The sequence below is a fragment of the Haliotis rufescens genome, unplaced genomic scaffold (genome assembly GCF_023055435.1).
Source record: "Haliotis rufescens isolate VD_foot unplaced genomic scaffold, xgHalRufe1.0.p SCAF_4, whole genome shotgun sequence".
Classification (NCBI taxonomy): domain Eukaryota; kingdom Metazoa; phylum Mollusca; class Gastropoda; order Lepetellida; family Haliotidae; genus Haliotis; species Haliotis rufescens.
Genome location: NW_025964112.1, coordinates 57,881,374 through 57,899,450, shown reverse-complemented (window position 1 = coordinate 57,899,450; position 18,077 = coordinate 57,881,374).

Below are 18,077 nucleotides of genomic sequence, written 5' to 3'. Positions count from 1 at the left end.
CCATCAACTATCAAGTTCTTCTTTGAGATGACAAACACTTTTCCCAAAACTGTATGAATGAGAAAATTTTCTGAAAAATCACAGTCAACCAAGGTGTTGTTTCACATAGATTTAAGTCTGTGCTAAGAGATTTTAGAAGGCTTGTCCCGTCTGGATATCCCACAAATCTAATTACTGGGTTGGTGGCCCTAGAGTTGCATCCCATAGGCTGTACGTTCCAGTCCATGCTTTACCCTGATCATGAACCTTGTTGGTCAGAGGTAGATGTCTGAGACCTGCATGCTTTCAAGCATTCCTCCGCTTTAAGCTGCCACACTGATAAAACTCAAATGCTTTTCACATCAGCCCACTAATAGTGTTAAACCCTTCTCTCTCACTTATTTATTCATTGCAACAGTGCGCCAGATTCCTGAGTGTGGGTTCGAATCCCAGTTCACACCAATTTTTAAACTCATTGCAACAATATTTTCAATTATGCATTTGATTTGGGCTGATGACTGTTTGTAGCATTGTGTTGATATCTCTTCATGTTATGCTACATCAAGCCAGTGGAAAAAAATGCACATGTTGCAGGTGTAGGATTTTTAGCTCACATTGACATCACAGTACATAGTCGTAAGAGGCGACTAACGGGATCGGGTGGACAGGCTCGCTGGCCGTCGTATCCTAGTTGCGTGGACCGTTGCTCATAATATCAATCACTGGATTGTCTGGCCCAGATTCGATTATTTACAGACCGCCGTCATATTGAATAATGTTGAGTGCGGCGTTAAACAAACAAACAAACAAACATCACTTTACATGGTAAAGTCGTAATCTACTGAACGTTGTGTTGTCACAAACACATTGCATATCTACATGTCCCCCGCTAAAAGTGCCTCCTTTACCGGGACTGTTTGGCATAACACTCTTCAGTACAAGATATGTTATGTCTATATTTGCTGTTATTTTTTCTTATTTGTGACTATATAGAAAATGCTTTTATGATACCTAGATATCAAAGAGTTTCCCAATATTTCGGGTTCTGATTTATCAGGGAATTCAGACATGCCACCCAGGTCCCTTTCCACAAAGCGTTAGTAGTGCTACGATAGTCGTAAGTCTATTTTAAAGTATGGGAATTTATCTACGATCGCTATGTGGAACAGAGCCTGGACTCATAAAAACGCTTTTGACGTCACATGAAAATCAAAATGATTCGTAAAGTCTTTCATTACAAATAAACGAAAGCCTATCAAATCAAAGTCACGGAAACAATTTTACGAGTCGTGAAACGTGTGACAGTTCTAGAAAAATTCCTAGCCTCAAATCGCTTTTAAAAACGCTTTGCAACAAATCCCATTTTGGCATACATTCCTTTTCGTTTTACAACGGAGGCTGGACAATATACTCATACATACCGTTCATTATGGATTCAACCTATCTCTTTTGTTAACCTTTTTCCGATATTACCCATTTCCATCGAAGTAATATTTCATATCCCTCATTTTACGACGAGGACCTGTGACAGCTGTCTGTTACGGTGCCGACGAATGGTTCAACGACTGAATCAGATATTGCGCCCTATTGTAATCTCTAGATTAATACCGATATACGGTTTTCAAAGGGACAATCTCAAATGCTATCTCCACAAATACCAATGCATGGTTATGAAACTGAAAACTGAGAGATAGTTGAGTTTTATGGAATTCAGAACGAACGGTGAGTTTTGTACCCGTGGGAACTCAAGGAAGACCATGAGCATCAGCCCACAGAGCTTGATATTTGGTGCCCTGTATACGTCGAGAAAACACGCACAATTGTTGATGTGGCGTAATAATCACTCTCACTCACTCACTCACACTAAAGACCCATGAAATCCGGGTTAGAATATTGGTCTTCAACAACTCATGCTTGTCGTAAGAGCCGACTAACGGAATCGTGTGGTCAGGCTCGGTTACTTGGTTGACGCACGTCATCGTATCTTAACTGCGTATATCGCTCATTATGTCAAACACTGGTTTTTCTGATCCGGACTCGAATATTAATAATATAATAATTTTGCTTCAGACTTTGGAAAAAAAAGAAATGGCACAAAAACTACATTGTTGAAAGATGTTTTTAAAAACAATAATATTTAGACTCCCATCTTTAATTTTTAAAAATATCTGGTTTTGCAACTGTAACTGAAAGAAAAATATCCAGACTCCATATAATATACCCAGAATGACAAATGGCGAGTTCCTAACATTGTTGTGTGTTATTGAGCCGAACCAAGCTAGATTAACTTTACTGTCAAGAAATTTGAAAAATCTGGTTTGCACTTTTAAATGCCACTCATGTATAATAACATATTGTTTAAATATTATTACCGGGGTTTCTTAATACTAATCCGTAATCTACTAAAACCGCAATGCAATCACAATATGCGTTTACATCGCCCTTAGATCCAGACATAAATGCTAAACAAATCGCTTAAAGTATGAGTCATCGTTCCTTAGGGAAATCTATTCTTTCTGTGCTAGTCCGCTTCAGTGATGATCTAAACTGGACGCAGTGCCAGGGCGTGGGCCTGAGCTCGAAAGGACTGACCACTTTGTGTATTGGTATGTGATATCCTCACCGCAAGCAGATGCTGTCATTTTGATCTTAAGGATCTAGTGGGCTTTTGTGGTTCTATACAATCAGCGAAGTACCATAGGCTCAATCCATGCTTAACCCGATACATAAGTTGTTGATTTGCTGTCTGATTGGAAGCCAATTGAAACGATCTTAGCGCTACGGTTATAATATATGTTGAAGTATGGGAGAAACTCTACAGTTTGTTGAAAGGGGTATGTGTTTGAATCCAGCACATTGCCGCCTGGGAGCTATGGGACACAACTCTGCACAGTACCTCCTGAGAATGCAGTTGAATATTCTTCGTTCATATATATAAGATTAAGGCGCGCGGGGGGGGGGGGGGGGGTGGGGGGGGGGGTGGGGATATCTACCTGACACTATTGGTGTAAGTACTGCGTAGTCATACAGATCCTGATACAAATATGTCCAATACAGCCCATGCAAGTCTAGATTGCTGAAGTATCAGTATCTGAAACTGAAGTGAGTCTATGGGCTCCTTAAATGATGTTTCTGTAAAAATAATCTGTTTTTATCCGTAGTATGATAATGATAATGAAGTCACCAAATCAACCATTAGACATGTATCTGTCACAACATATGAATTGGTAACACCGGTGCTTCAAATGACAGTGAAAATCTTTATATATTCAAATATGAGCGAGCGTTACCTGTCGCCAGTCAACAGTGTATTGCTTCATCTATCTGGAACTTGTTCATTCATGCGATTCGCTGTGCAGAGTTGCGTCCCTTGGGCACGCCAGAAACCTATGATTGTGGGTTCGAATCCCGGTTCGCCCCGATTATGTTTCTAGGTTTGTCAGCACCATACCCGTGCTCGTGGGTTTCACCGAAGGGGTAAACGTCTGAGACCTGCATCACTTAGGGCTTTCCTCCCACATTAAGTTGACACGCCGCGATATAACTGGAATACTGTTAAAAGCGGCGTTAAACCCAACTCACTCACTCACTCACTCGTACAGGTGGATATTTCCTATAAGGGGAGATTTGTTACGTATATTTTTCATGTACATGCATGTCAGCAGCTGAGCTGCATGTCTGTCCTATCACACATTCTTCATTTCGATACATCACCTTGGATTGCGTAACCTGGGTCATATGTAGAATGCGCATAATATATACGAGAAGTTCACACAGCTCTGTTTCAACCTTCAGATTAGGAGCTAAATGCGTAATGAACATTGTTGTATAAACTGTACAATACAACGTTGCATAAATGTTACGTGTAACATAAACCTGGACACTTGACAAGCAGTCATTTCTCAGTGTGGAACATTTACATTTCTTTATCAGCTATGTACGTATAACATTTTACGTTGTGTAAGGCTTATGAAACGGACAGAGACAGGCCCTGACCCAGAATAACTACTTGTTTCAAATATATCAGATAACGACACTGTACTGTGTTGTAATGCACCACAACCGGGGTTTGGATGGGAATGGGGAGGGGTGGTGATGGAGGACGAGACAGGCCCTGACCCAGAATAACTACTTTTTTCAAATATATCAGATACCGACACTGTACTGTGTTGTAATGCACCACACCCGGGGGTTTGGATGGGGATGGGGAGGGGGGAGGATGGAGGACGAGACAGGCCCTGACCCAGAATAACTACTTTTTTCAAATATATCAGATAACGACACTGTACTGTGTTGTAATGCACCACAACCGGGGTTTGGATGGGAATGGGGAGGGGTGGTGATGGAGGACGAGACAGGCCCTGACCCAGAATAACTACTTTTTTCAAATATATCAGATAACGACACTGTACTGTGTTGTAATGCACCACAACCGGGGTTTGGATGGGAATGGGGAGGGGTGGTGATGGAGGACGAGACAGGCCCTGACCCAGAATAACTACATTTTTTTCAAATATATCAGATACCGACACTGTACTGTGTTGTAATGCACCACAACCGGGGTTTGGATGGGAATGGGGAGGGGTGAGGATGGAGGACGAGACACAATGGAGCCTATTTTCTTACTGGCTAAACTAAACAGTGACATTTTTTCACGAGAATGCGTCCATTTAAATTCCATGATTTTTCTATAGCCCGTATCCTTACTGGGATTTTGTATCGAGATCAGATATGTTTTCAGTTACAGCTACAAAACCACTTTTTCATTTAAGACTATGAGGTAATGTAATTTTTATGGCAGGCTCTTTCTTCTTCTTCAACAGTCTGAAGCATTATTATTTTTTCAAGAATTTTCGGTGACAATTATATTTTTCGATAAAATTCCAAAATCGCTTCTTAAAGTGATCAAAATACTAAGATGTTGAGAAAGAAACAATATTAAAGTTAAATTGTAGCCATTGGGGACACGTGAACCAAAGGTTTCTTGTCGTTCGGCATTGTATATCCCTTTCATTGTGTTGTGTGCCATTATCGATGCACCTCGATTTAGAATGCAATTCGGTTTTCGTCGCTTGGACACAATCGTATTAACATCAGATGGTGGGGCTCCGTACCGTTACTCAACGATTTCAGGACTCCCATTACAAGTCACGTCAGAAAGACCTTTTGCCAACGCTGACCGGCCAATATTTAATTGGCTGACATGACGTCGACATTAGCAACTCAGAAAACAACTTTCCTGAGCTTTACGGCAATAGTTTCTAAATGTCGACTTCCATTCCATTCGCTTTGTTAAATATTTTGATTAAGTTTGAAAACTGAACAAAAGACAATTCTGGAATGTGAGGCTGAAATATTATGGCAGTGATTGCCACGGGCTTTGGAAATTCCAACTTCAGTAGTACGTGGTCTCTGTTACAACTGTTTATCACTGAAGAGGAAATGTTATTTCTCCAGGTAATAATTATGTTAGACTTGAACCCTGCTACTCCCACAAAAAGAGACAATAACAGGATTCCGTACTGTATAAATGGGACCTTTAACATTCTATTTTCGTCTGTTTCGTTTCCTTTCCCTTTCGAAAGTTGTAAATCTTCAATTATTTGAGGAAATAAAGCTATGTATAATTGAAGATGGGATTGTCGGGAAAATCTAATTTCTTCAGTTTATGATTACGCCTGTTATTAAGGACAATGGCAAAGGACACCGCCAATGATGATTGATCACTGTCGATTATTTATCCATTGGAAATATATGGATAAAATATAGGAGAACCGAACTTTGCTCGTGGATACGTGCACCATCGGATAAAGTTAAACATTGCATTTATCATAATTGGACGTCGTTAATCTATTCGAAAGTATTTCTCTTTCGAAATCAGAGTAACATAAAGGTGAGGTGAAATTGGGTTTAACGTCGCGTCCAAGATTAATGCACTTGTGTGTGGCTGCTTGTACACGTCCGGACTGATGCCGATTTATAGTGCTAGCTCACTGAAATACCATGTCACAGTTTAACATGAATACCCCACCCAGACACAGTATACTGACTCCGAGCTGACCAGTCCTTGTTTGAGCCCCTTAATGCCGAGCGCCAGACAGGCTAACAACAAGTACCATCTTTTAACGTCTTTTGGTATGAAGCGGCCGGGGATCGAACCCCGGACCATCCGCTCTCCGGGCGGACGCTCTACCACTTGACCACGGAGGCGGTCAGTAACATAAAGCAAATCTGGCTGATGTCTCATCTTAAGGTGATCAAAATACAGAAAAAGACTCTTCAAAAGAAACAGGACAAGGGAGTGAAATGGTCGACATTTGAGGAATGACATTTAGACCAAAGACTTCGAGTCGTCCCGCATTGCAATTCCGCTTTTATTATGCCCAGTGTTTTTATTGATGTTCCTTAATTTAACACACAGCTGGCAAAGCACTGGGATGAATGTAGCCTATATGCATTATCTTAGGTGGAAATACGTTTAGCCTCGAAAGTATTCAAGGCATTGAGACTACGGCCAGTCCAATCTTTCCCTCGACTGCGTGTACCGTCGGCAGTATATTTCTCAACCACACATGGCTAGACCTATTACAGTAGAGAGATACATGTGTAAACACCAATTATGGCAGCAGGAGGAGATTCTGCAACCGTCAGACCATAGCGACGTTGACGCTTGTGCCTAGGTAATAGTGAGAGAGAGAGAGAGAGAGAGAGAGAGAGAGAGAGAGAGAGAGAGAGAGAGAGATTCTTTATTTCCTCCAGAAGTTAATCCGAAGATTATACATAATTAATCAAACGTATTCACACAGACTCATATTACCTGTACATATATACAATAAAAGACAGTAGCACCAGTGTCATGCTATTCACACAGTACAAAAGGTTAGATCAGATGACATAATCAAGGTAAGGCTTTAGTGTAAGTACATAAGCAGAAAATATCAGTATAACAGATTCCCATGTAACTATATCAATACATTGTGAGAAGTGAGTATCAGCACCAAAGAAAAATGACAACATATCTTCTTCATCTTGTAATTCCAACTGGACATAGGTTTCAACATCAAGCAGATCAATAAAGGTTGAAAACAGTTCATTTCTTTCCTGCAGTAGAGCTTCACAATGTAATATGATGTGATTATCATAATCAAAGGCATGCTTGTTACACAAGAAACAGTCCCTGGAAGTTTTGTTACGTGATGAAACTCTAACACAAAATGTTAAACTTGACCTCTGTTCTGGGTACAGATATGCTAGTTGCCATAATATATGGTGAGTAAGCTTTGTGTGTATTAGCATGAAGCGTGAAAGACCTGTATTGACAGAAACTTTTCTGCGCCACATATTTTCTTCATATTCATGAATGGTTTTATTTACCAGTTGCTTCCAGTTTCTCTTTGTAGGAAATACACCACAGCTTATATATGTACAAAGGTTGTTTCGTAGGTTATACTTGTTAAGAACTGATAATAAATCTCCACATACAGATTTAGAATTAGTTGGATTTGCAATGTATGCGCAAAAAAAGATGTTTAACAAGACTGTTACAGCTGACCAGTCCTTGTTTGAGCCCCTTAATGCCGAGCGCCAGACAGGCTAACAACAAGTACCATCTTTTAACGTCTTTTGGTATGAAGCGGCCGGGGATCGAACCCCGGACCATCCGCTCTCCGGGCGGACGCTCTACCACTTGACCACGGAGGCGGTCAGTAACATAAAGCAAATCTGGCTGATGTCTCATCTTAAGGTGATCAAAATACAGAAAAAGACTCTTCAAAAGAAACAGGACAAGGGAGTGAAATGGTCGACATTTGAGGAATGTCATTTAGACCAAAGACTTCGAGTCGTCCCGCATTGCAATTCCGCTTTTATTATGCCCAGTGTCTTTATTGATGTTGTTTAATTTAACACACAGCTGGCAAAGCACTGGGATGAATGTAGCCTATATGCATTATCTTAGGTGGAAATACGTTTAGCCTCGAAATATTCAAGGCATTGAGACTACGGCCAGTCCAATCTTTCCCTCGACTGCGTGTACCGTCGGCAGTATATTTCTCAACCACACATGGCTAGACCTATTACAGTAGAGAGATACATGTGTAAACACCAATTATGGCAGCAGGAGGAGATTCTGCAACCGTCAGACCATAGCGACGTTGACGCTTGTGCCTAGGTAATAGTGAGATGAAAGGTCAAATTCGCTAAGAATCCATCGACTTGCACAAAAACATGATGTGCTGCAATTATTAATATAATCCATAGACTCATTTGTCAGTAGATGTAGTTTAGAAATTCAATACATGAAGGAGATGTGTTGACGGGAAAAAAGTTCAAATTAATAATTTTCTTAATAAACTGTGATATGTGATGCCTCACGTCGTTTACTGTGTCAGGGGTTTCTTTGAAATCGAATCTTATCGATATTATAATATTTATAATGAAATAAAGTTAAAATCTTATCATGAAAAACAGTCACCGCTGCCTGATATATTGCTGGTAATAATGTATGACTAAGAGGTGTATATTGTAATGTTCATTTCAGTAGGATCAGGGCGTATGTAAATGAAACTGTTATTTTACTTTATAGCAATATTAGATCGATAGCATGTCGCTTTTAAATAATCGAGTCTCTGTGATGAAAGCAAGTTGATGACTGCATCAGCAATGTTCTACTATACACCGTCGAGGTACGAGGGACGACACAAGCAGCTAGGTCACACAATGAGACCACCCGGTCCTCCTTTTAGTAGGCTACGAGTGAGTGAGTATGGTTTTACACCGCTTTTAGCAATATTCCAGCAATATGACGGCGGGGGACACCACAAATGGGCTTCACACATTGTACCCATGTCGGGAATCGAACCCGGGTCTTCGGCGTGACTAGCGAACGCTTTAACCACTAGGCTACCCGACCGCCCCAGTAGGCTACGACAAAAAGGGGGATTTAATACTTTGGATATGCGCTGCCCCTGAATCTACACAGGAGTTAAATGTTGTCTCTTGGTCAGATGAAATAGGATTCAGGCATTATATTTACATGCAGATGGATTTACGGTTTGATGTCATTGTTCTTTGGGAAAATATAACGCAACTTATGGCTAATTGTTGTAGACATATGGTTAGTGTACTATTTAACTACTGAAAAGATAAAAACTAAATCAGAATCAGTTTAACCTCTGCCAAGTTGAGATGATCTTAGGTCAAATAATATTATTTGTCGCGAATTCCTGAATTTTCACCGTAGTAACGCCTAGAACATTTGCAAACGTATTGTTATTGACACAGCATCAGTTTTAACGACATCGCGCGCGTTTTGTTAGATTTTTGTGCCCAAAATTGTCCATTTGAATTGGGCTTAAATCGGAGCATCAAAATTGGTTATAACAACATGTTCGAGGATGTGGCTGTAGTACTGTCCGACTTGGAGGTTGTCAATACTTAGTATGCATATGTTGGGAAATCATCCAAAGAACGTTACTGACCAATTGGAACAGTTTCCTGTAATTTCTGGAAAATTCGTGTCTTAGATTAGATACTCTCAAAAGATATTTATCAAGGTTACAATGCTGTTTTACAGGATAAACATGTTTATATTATTCATAATATCATTGTGATATCTTCTGGTTTAAATGGTCAAATTATGTGAAGAAAGTCTAAATTAAGAATGATGAATATTTTCTATAAATGACAGGAATTGCTTTTTGCAAAAGAAAATATTGTCCATTAAAAGTATCCATAATGTTTATTGACTTCTTATGAGCAAAAATGCAAGATCAATATTTCTTTGTTTAATTACAGGCAAATAACTAACATTAAGTTCTTGTTTTTATTCCATATTTCATCAAACCAATTTGTGAACCAAGTTGTCAATATATTATATGATCTGAAGTTTACACGATATACGGCTCTTCCAATTAACGAGAGGTCGGCCAATTGACCGCCAAATTGACGTTAAATTGAGAAGCACAATTGTATACACTGTCTGTTTCTGCCTCATCATATAAATAAATCATAACAACCACGTAGAATACAATTCTCAGTTACAAGCAACTTCCACATGTGTTTATGATATCAAAATATTTTGAATATGTTAAATGGTTATTTCCACTTCCTTATTGAATTTTTTTTTACCAACTTCGACATTGTATTAATGATTTAACAATTTGTAGGGAAAAACTGTTTCTCCAAGACTGTATTTTATGCCATTTCTTTTCGGTGAAATTTTGGGTTTGAACCACTAACATATGGTTGAAAACGATGCAGATATTCTAAGCAAGTTAAACCTTTCGTAGGATATCTCAATCTTATAATGGGTGAAATCATTTTACAAGAAGGCAGTTTCTTTCAATACTTCTAAACTTCTATCATGTACTTGTGATATGGTATTTAAAAACTAAATAATTTATGAACAATGTAATTATATCCATCTGTCATGATTGTAAATATATATATATTATACACAAAAAAGTAGGAAAAAATATGAAAAGAATAATTTAGATATTTTCGTTTTGTCATGATTATTAGCAAATCATATATTCATCTACATGAACCTAATTATTTACACCATACACACCTAGCGGTACGTGTTGAAGTCTGAATTTTTGCATCACTCACTCGTATCCTGGAACGTGCCGACTTTGCCTTTTCATGTCACACAATATTTGTTTAATACTATTTAGTAACGGACCTTCCGGAGAGCGGAAGGTCCGGGGTTCGATTCCCGGCCGCGTCATACCAAAAGATGGTACTTGTTGTTACCCTGTCTGTCGCTCGGCATTAAGGGGCTAAAACAAGGACTGGTCGGCTCGGAGTCAGTATACTGTGTCTGAGTGGGATATTCATGTTAAACTGCGGCATGGTATTTCAGTGAGCTAGCACTATAAATCGGCATCAGTCCGGACTAGTACAAGCAGCCACACAAACACACACACGTACATGCAGGTCGCTATGTAAGTGCAATAAGCTTGGACGCGACGTTAAACCCCATTTCACCTCACCTCACCTATTTAGTAACGTTGGTGAATAGATTGGTAGTTGCTTTCTTTTGGATCAGTGCCAAAGAAATAACATACAGAAGTATGTCAGAAGACAGATTAAATATATTATCAAATCACTCTGAGCTGAAGTGTAATACAATCTTTCTACATACCCAGATCGCTACATTAACTGACTAATCCATTGACAGGGTTTCTGTTGGCAAACAGTACAAACACAAATAATTAATTATTGTCCCATCCGGAAGAACCAACCTTTATTTGGCTTTCAATGTGATGTCATGAATGTCACATCACATATTGAACAGGGTTTGAGATCTACAGATTATTACATTTTTGATTTTCTCATTCACATTCCACTGACATAATTAATACATTCGTTTCATACTGATTTGATTACCGACTGAAGTTTATTTCTTTTCATCTATTGTTTTATATGTATCTCATCAAGATATGAACATAAAATGCAGGATAATTTTAGTAGTGTCCTCTATAAGGTTATTAAATATCAATCATCTTATGATTAGGTCAAAAAAGTTGTTTTTGGTATCACTAGTAAATTTCTTTCTATTTCATGCGATAGTTGTTTTTTTAAAGTTTCATTGTAAGTCATTCCACACATTCTTACTTTGTCATTTTGCAATATTATTCGCTTAGGTAAGTAATGTCCGAAGGAGATTAAGCTTTCATCAGACAGTGTACAAACTGAATCGAGTTATCGGCCTTCTAACCTTGTAAGTTGACTCGAGTTGTTTTACTATTTTATTTATCATTCAAATCGTATTATGTTTGGTTGAAATATACATCGCTGGAAATGCTTTTTTGGCAAAACGAGAGTGCATGGTGAAGCAGACCCCTGAAATAAGTGGCAAGGTCAATATAGGGTTAAAAGCTTCAGAAGACCACATGCATAACGAAGGTCATATGTCCTTGTGTTGTTCAAACTCTCTATGAATGTATCATCTGTTGCGTCAGGTGCCCCACTTATGTTTAACCCGAAGGACTCTGGGATAACGAAGAAAGAAACGACGACGATTGAAATGTTAAAAACACCTTTGTGATATCTGCTGAATTGAAGTTCTTTGGTAAAGCAAGAAACAGAAACAGACAGTGAAAAATACCCTCTATGTTAAGTTTCAGCAACCCCGTACGTGACTAAAGTGTCAGATCGTTTAAAGAACAACTCTACTGCATAATCATACAGCAAGAAATCATATTTGTTGAGCGTAGAAATGGCCTCAAATTCTTCACGTGAAATATCGTAAGAACACATGCATGTTTGCATATGCGGTGGATGAACATATTTACCGCCTAATTTTAACTGAAACGTTTCTTCGAACAACACTTGAGTCATGTACGAACACTGCTCAACATGTTATCACAACACTGCCGTTCAGACATTTTAGTGGTAGTAAGGCATTCGTCCAAATACATATTTGCTGACATTTGTGTTAGTCTGTTGATGGCGAGGTTCTGTGGACAGCCAGTGACTGACATCTTTCCCCTTGGAAATTGCACGGCATTCTCGGCTCATATGGCCTAGTTTGTCCGAAGGAACCTGAGACCATTTTGACCATATATACTTTTTTACTTCGTCCCATTCATGGTAGAAATGGTGTGCTGGGTATCGTAGAAGTCTCAAGTAAAGATACCTACAACAGAATAGTATCATGTTTTACATTGCTTTAGAAAGATGTCGACTTGAAGCAACATATATACGAACTACGATTTGCCAATTGGGGACGTTTTCGGTTGGAACGAGTCCGTCCAAACGAACGAGGTTACAACTTAGTACAAATCAACTATCTGACATTCTTTAGCGCTTAAGCATAAGCAACGATTCTTGGAGAAAGTAATGCTGATAACAGTTAATCAATGTACTTAGACATAAATAAATACATAAAAAAGCTTTAATTTCATATTTATTATTGCGTGCCTCATGTTCTTGAATTGGGTGGATGCCTAGGTTTCGGGAGACGCCTGTACACGCCTCCAACGCTCTCAGACCTGGGTAATTGTTGCATGGCTATGGATGCTTCATGCTGGAAAGCTACACTGATTCTCTGCTATATATATAACATGGACGGTCTCGTTCTCCATAATAGTCACGACACAAGCTTTATATAAGGCCGTTCTGTAGCACAGTCGACAAATCTGCACCTGTGTAGGGTATTTGTGCGAAGACCAGAACGTCATGTTCCCTCTTGTCAATGTAAAATGTCTGTACATCTTTCCCGTACACATTCTGTACATGAACACGGGTTGGGTCTATTAATGAATCTAAAATGTCATCAGCATAGTTTGTACGTGTGAATATTTGTAGTGAAAGGAAGATCCATAGAAAACCAACAACGGATATAAATCCGATTATCAGTGACACCTTACGTGCCATGAGAGAAGGACAACCTCACAAATTCGAAGAGTACAACATGTATAAGGTCAGTTGACGAAACAAACACGTTATGTTACAATAATTTGCCAACTATTCTATTTATCAATATTGCATGTTATGATACCTTATATTTCACAACAATTTGTGTTACAACGTGTCATTTAAACCGTATGCTTTGCCTAGAAATTCTGCTCAACATTTTACAAAATAATTACACTTGTTACTACCAGACGGCATCTGGTTTTCTAGCAGACGAGTCAATATTCATCACGTAACATGTAAATACTCATCATGTGACGTGTCTATATTCGAGGTCAGTGTCAGGCACGTGATTTTGGGGTCTCCATTGAAATTTATTGTTTCGTCACGTGGTTCGAGGGATTGTCAAAAAGTTCTACGCCTGACTAACTCTCAACTATGGGCCATAACAAAGTGAACTAGTCAATGCAGTAAATTGTTTGAGTAGTTAATTGCAAGTGTATTAATATTTGGTCTGTTGGGGCCGTTTGTATATTAATGACAGCCAGTTAAACGTGAAAGGGGTCCAAATGGACACAGAAATGGAAAAGAGCGAATCTGAGCAGTCATCAAGTTTTTGACTTGAGAGAAAAGTACTCCCCAAGAAATTCATGACCACATATCACAAGTGTATGGGGATAAGTGCCCTAGCTATTCCACTGTTGAACGTTGTCAGCTGTTTAAGGCTGGGGAAACAAGCCTTGATGGACGCCCCTAAACTTCATTCAATGAAGATTCAATCAAGGAGATAAAAAAACTTATACAGTCAGATAGACATATTACCATTGCTGTACTTGAGGAAGACACAGGTCTGAGCCATGGATCCATTGAAACTTTTATTCATGAACATTAACAGGTGAATAAGATATCTGCTCGTTGGGTGCCAAATTATCTAAATTCTGATCTTAAAGAAAAAAGAACTAATATTGCCAGAGAAAATTAGGAGCTAATTGAGGATTAGTAACGGGTAATGAAACATGGGTCTACCACTATGATTCCGAGTCAAAACGTCAATCCATAGAATGGTGCCGGAGAAGTGGAATGGTGCCAAAGAAATACAAGTCTTCAAATTCAGTAAAAAAAGTTATGGCCACTGTATTCTGGGATGCAAAGGGTGTGATCCTTATCTTATTACTTAGAAAGTCAAAAGACCAATACTGGTGCCTTCTATGCTAATTTGCTTCATCGCCTGAAAGTTTCAAAGAAAAGCGGCGAGGAATGCTGACTGCTGGAATTCTCCTTTATCACGGCAATGCCTCTTCTCACGCCTCTCGAGTTGCAAAAGCTGCTGTGCGACAATGTGGGTTCGAAGAGATTACCCACCCTCCATAATCGCCAGACCTGGCACCAAGTGATTTCCCCCTGTTTCCTAGACTAAAAGAACACCTTTGTGGAAAGCGCTATGACGACAACGATGACCTCAAAGCTGTCGTGAATGGGTTTTTCATGGTGGCTTCAGAAAACTGGAATTAAAAAGCGTCACTATCGATATGAGAAGTGTATTGAAAAGTAGGGAGATTGTGTTGAAAAATAACATAAAATAAAAAACACTTTCACAATTGTTTAGTTTGTTTGTTAGGCTTAGAACTTGTTGACCAACCCTCGTGAGCATTTACCAACAGAATTGCAAGATTCTTAAGAGAGGTATAACGATATGTGTCCTGCTTGAGTGAAGTGGCTACTTTCACACCATTGTGTTAACATGGACAGAATATCCTTTTCTACTAATTCTAGGAAATCTAATTTGATTTTATGGTTTCCAAAGACAGCTTCTCCAAAATACTGTAATGTAGGGGCTTTTGGGGAGATCTCTGAAAATGTTTTCAGTTACAAACTGTCACATAAATATCTTCACTATTTCACAACACTGGTTTTGCAACATGTTATTCTCAAAGCCGTGTGCTGATAATGTTATACTAATGATCGACATCCTAATGAATCGCGCTTAACATAAACAAGTGTTTAATGCTTAATTCCAGTGGTTTCCTATAAACAAACTGCTCTGTATTTGTATATGGATAGAATATGTTTATTGCAAATGTTCAAGGAAATCTAAACTTAATTTCATACTTTGTGAAGGCAGCAATGCGAACAATATACTTATCCAGAGGGAACAAATCTTAAATAGATAAGACTAATGATACGACATTAATGATTATATAAAACGGAATACCTGTTAAGCTTTTGAATATTAAATAATTGAAAGAGCATTTGTGTAGATATCTCAAAATATTTTCCTTCACAAACTGTGACATTCCGTAGCAATATCAATTCATGGACATTATCAGATCATGCTGAGGGGCGTATGGGTAGCCCAGTGCCTAAACCGTTCGCTCGCATCGCCGAAGACCAAGATTCGCCGTGATATTGCTGGAATATTAATAAAAGCGACGTACGATAAAAAAACTCACTCACTCAGATCATGTGGTGTTTACACCAACTACTGACAATGACACTGAGCCCGTTTGTCAGAAATTTCCGCAACATGTTTATCGATGACTGACCGCAAATATGACCCAAAACATTACGTATTGCGACACACATTATATGGGTCGTGAATTGGGTTAACAAATGTAACATTTTTCTAAAACGTCCATAAAATGTGAAATCCTGGTCATTGCATCCTGAGATGTAGGTGCAATGAACATCGCATGTTTCATGGCCACTGAAGTAATATTTCATACATACAGGTGAACGATAAACAGTCTATACATAACTGCAACCTTGTATACATATATTCATTCAGCCTATACATACTATAATCGATAGTTTGTCCCAGTGGTAATGACATGAATAACAAAGGATGCTCAATACACCAAGGACTGTAGTGCCACATGCTGCCTTCCTTCTCCATATGTTGTCACATAGCCATTCAGCTCTTACTTACTGATAACCCGAGTTCATGTATTCAAAGCTCGTTTTTTGGATTCGTTTGATCTTTATTTCAAAGTTCAAACACTTCCCAAAATTATCCCTCTATTTCTCCGAACCATGGTAAGAACAATTAGGCAAACGTTTACGTGCAATAACTTTTGAAGGGTACATGTCACCTGCTTCATTTCAAATTGAAGGTTCTTAAAACATCGCTCTGCAAAGACTGTAAGTATCCCTAACTTAATATATCAATAGCTTCCTAATTTATCGCATATAATTACAGGACTTTTAACGTTTTGCCATTGCTCTTGGGTTTCACTCAAAGGGGAAAGCGACCGAAGTAAACCTATCGAAGGTATTGGCTTGCAATGAATATGGCCGCTGCAGTATGTTTTGAAATAGAACTTTTGCATTTAGGCCGTGAAGTCAGTTTCAGTATCAGATTCTCGCGTTTTGCAATAGAATATAGCCAGTGCAGATATTTTGCCTACTTCGAGGAATAGTTCATAATCCTAATGACACCAAGGGTTCCAAACAAAAGGGTCATATGGCTTAGGTGCTGCATGTATAATCGTCCAATCGTGTCAAACGTTCAAAGCCTTGTAATGAATCAAGATGACTGGATGTTTTTGTTTTAAATGACATTGTCACGGAGCCGAGCTCCTGCGACTAGAGTGTTAATAAATTTAAATAAATAATGAACGAATATGCAAGGTCGTTAACTGCCAGCTATACCAGCTATTACATAAGCTGGCTAAATCGAACCCCTGACAAGACAATCAGGAAGACACGTAGACAGATGATTAAACAGCTGCGAGTTAATTACCGCTGTACATTCTAATGAGTGAACACCCCTGTGTGACACGTAATCCTATCATAATCGATGTAACTATCATGAACCAATGTTTTTAAGCCAACTCTTTGCCGAGTATGTTTTAATATCGGCTAGCATTGTGCACAACCACCAGTAACTAAAGTGATAACGTAAATCCTGTTGGGTATCATGCAGGAAGCGGAGGTACTGTAAGTCCCCATGATCCCCAGCGAGGTGGCCTGGCTTTGGTTAGTGGTGGCATATAGCCCGTTTTTTTCAAATTGTATACATGATATTGTTATGCTCAAATATGTTTTATAAATTGTTTTAAATATTACTTTGCATAAATTTCCAAATTGTGAATGAATTAACTTGGTCTCGTCGCTATATGGCCAATAATACCGATGCGACGTTAACTCACTCACTAATGAGTGAATAGCCGAGACTTGGCTAGATGGGGAGACATGGGTACGGTGGACCTATGCCTAAGACTAAGACTCTTGGACTAAATAGGAAATACTTGACTTCCAGAGTATACAGGCTCTTGACTTACAGAAGGTTTGACTTCCAACAATAAAACGGTTCTTGACCTGAGCTAGATAATCCCAAGAAATTAGTTATTTACAGAATACTACACTAAGGGGAGTATATTATCTAAATATAATAACCTAGCCCATAATTACTGTTGTATCATTAGTCGTATATATTTAAGTGTTTAAGCTTAGATATCCTAGAGCATTTACAATGAACATATTCTTTCCATTTAAGCACACAGGCCAGTTTGCTTGTAAAGGAACCACTGAAATCAAGCATTAAACATGTGCTTATGTTAAGCACGATTCGTATGACATTATCAGCACACGGCTTGGAATGTGCAGTTCTGTTTGTTTATAAAGAAACCATTGGAATCAAGCATGAAACATTTATTATTTTAAGCACGATTTGTATGCGAAATCGATAATTAATATAACATTATCAGTCACGCCTTCGAGAGTCATTGAATGACACG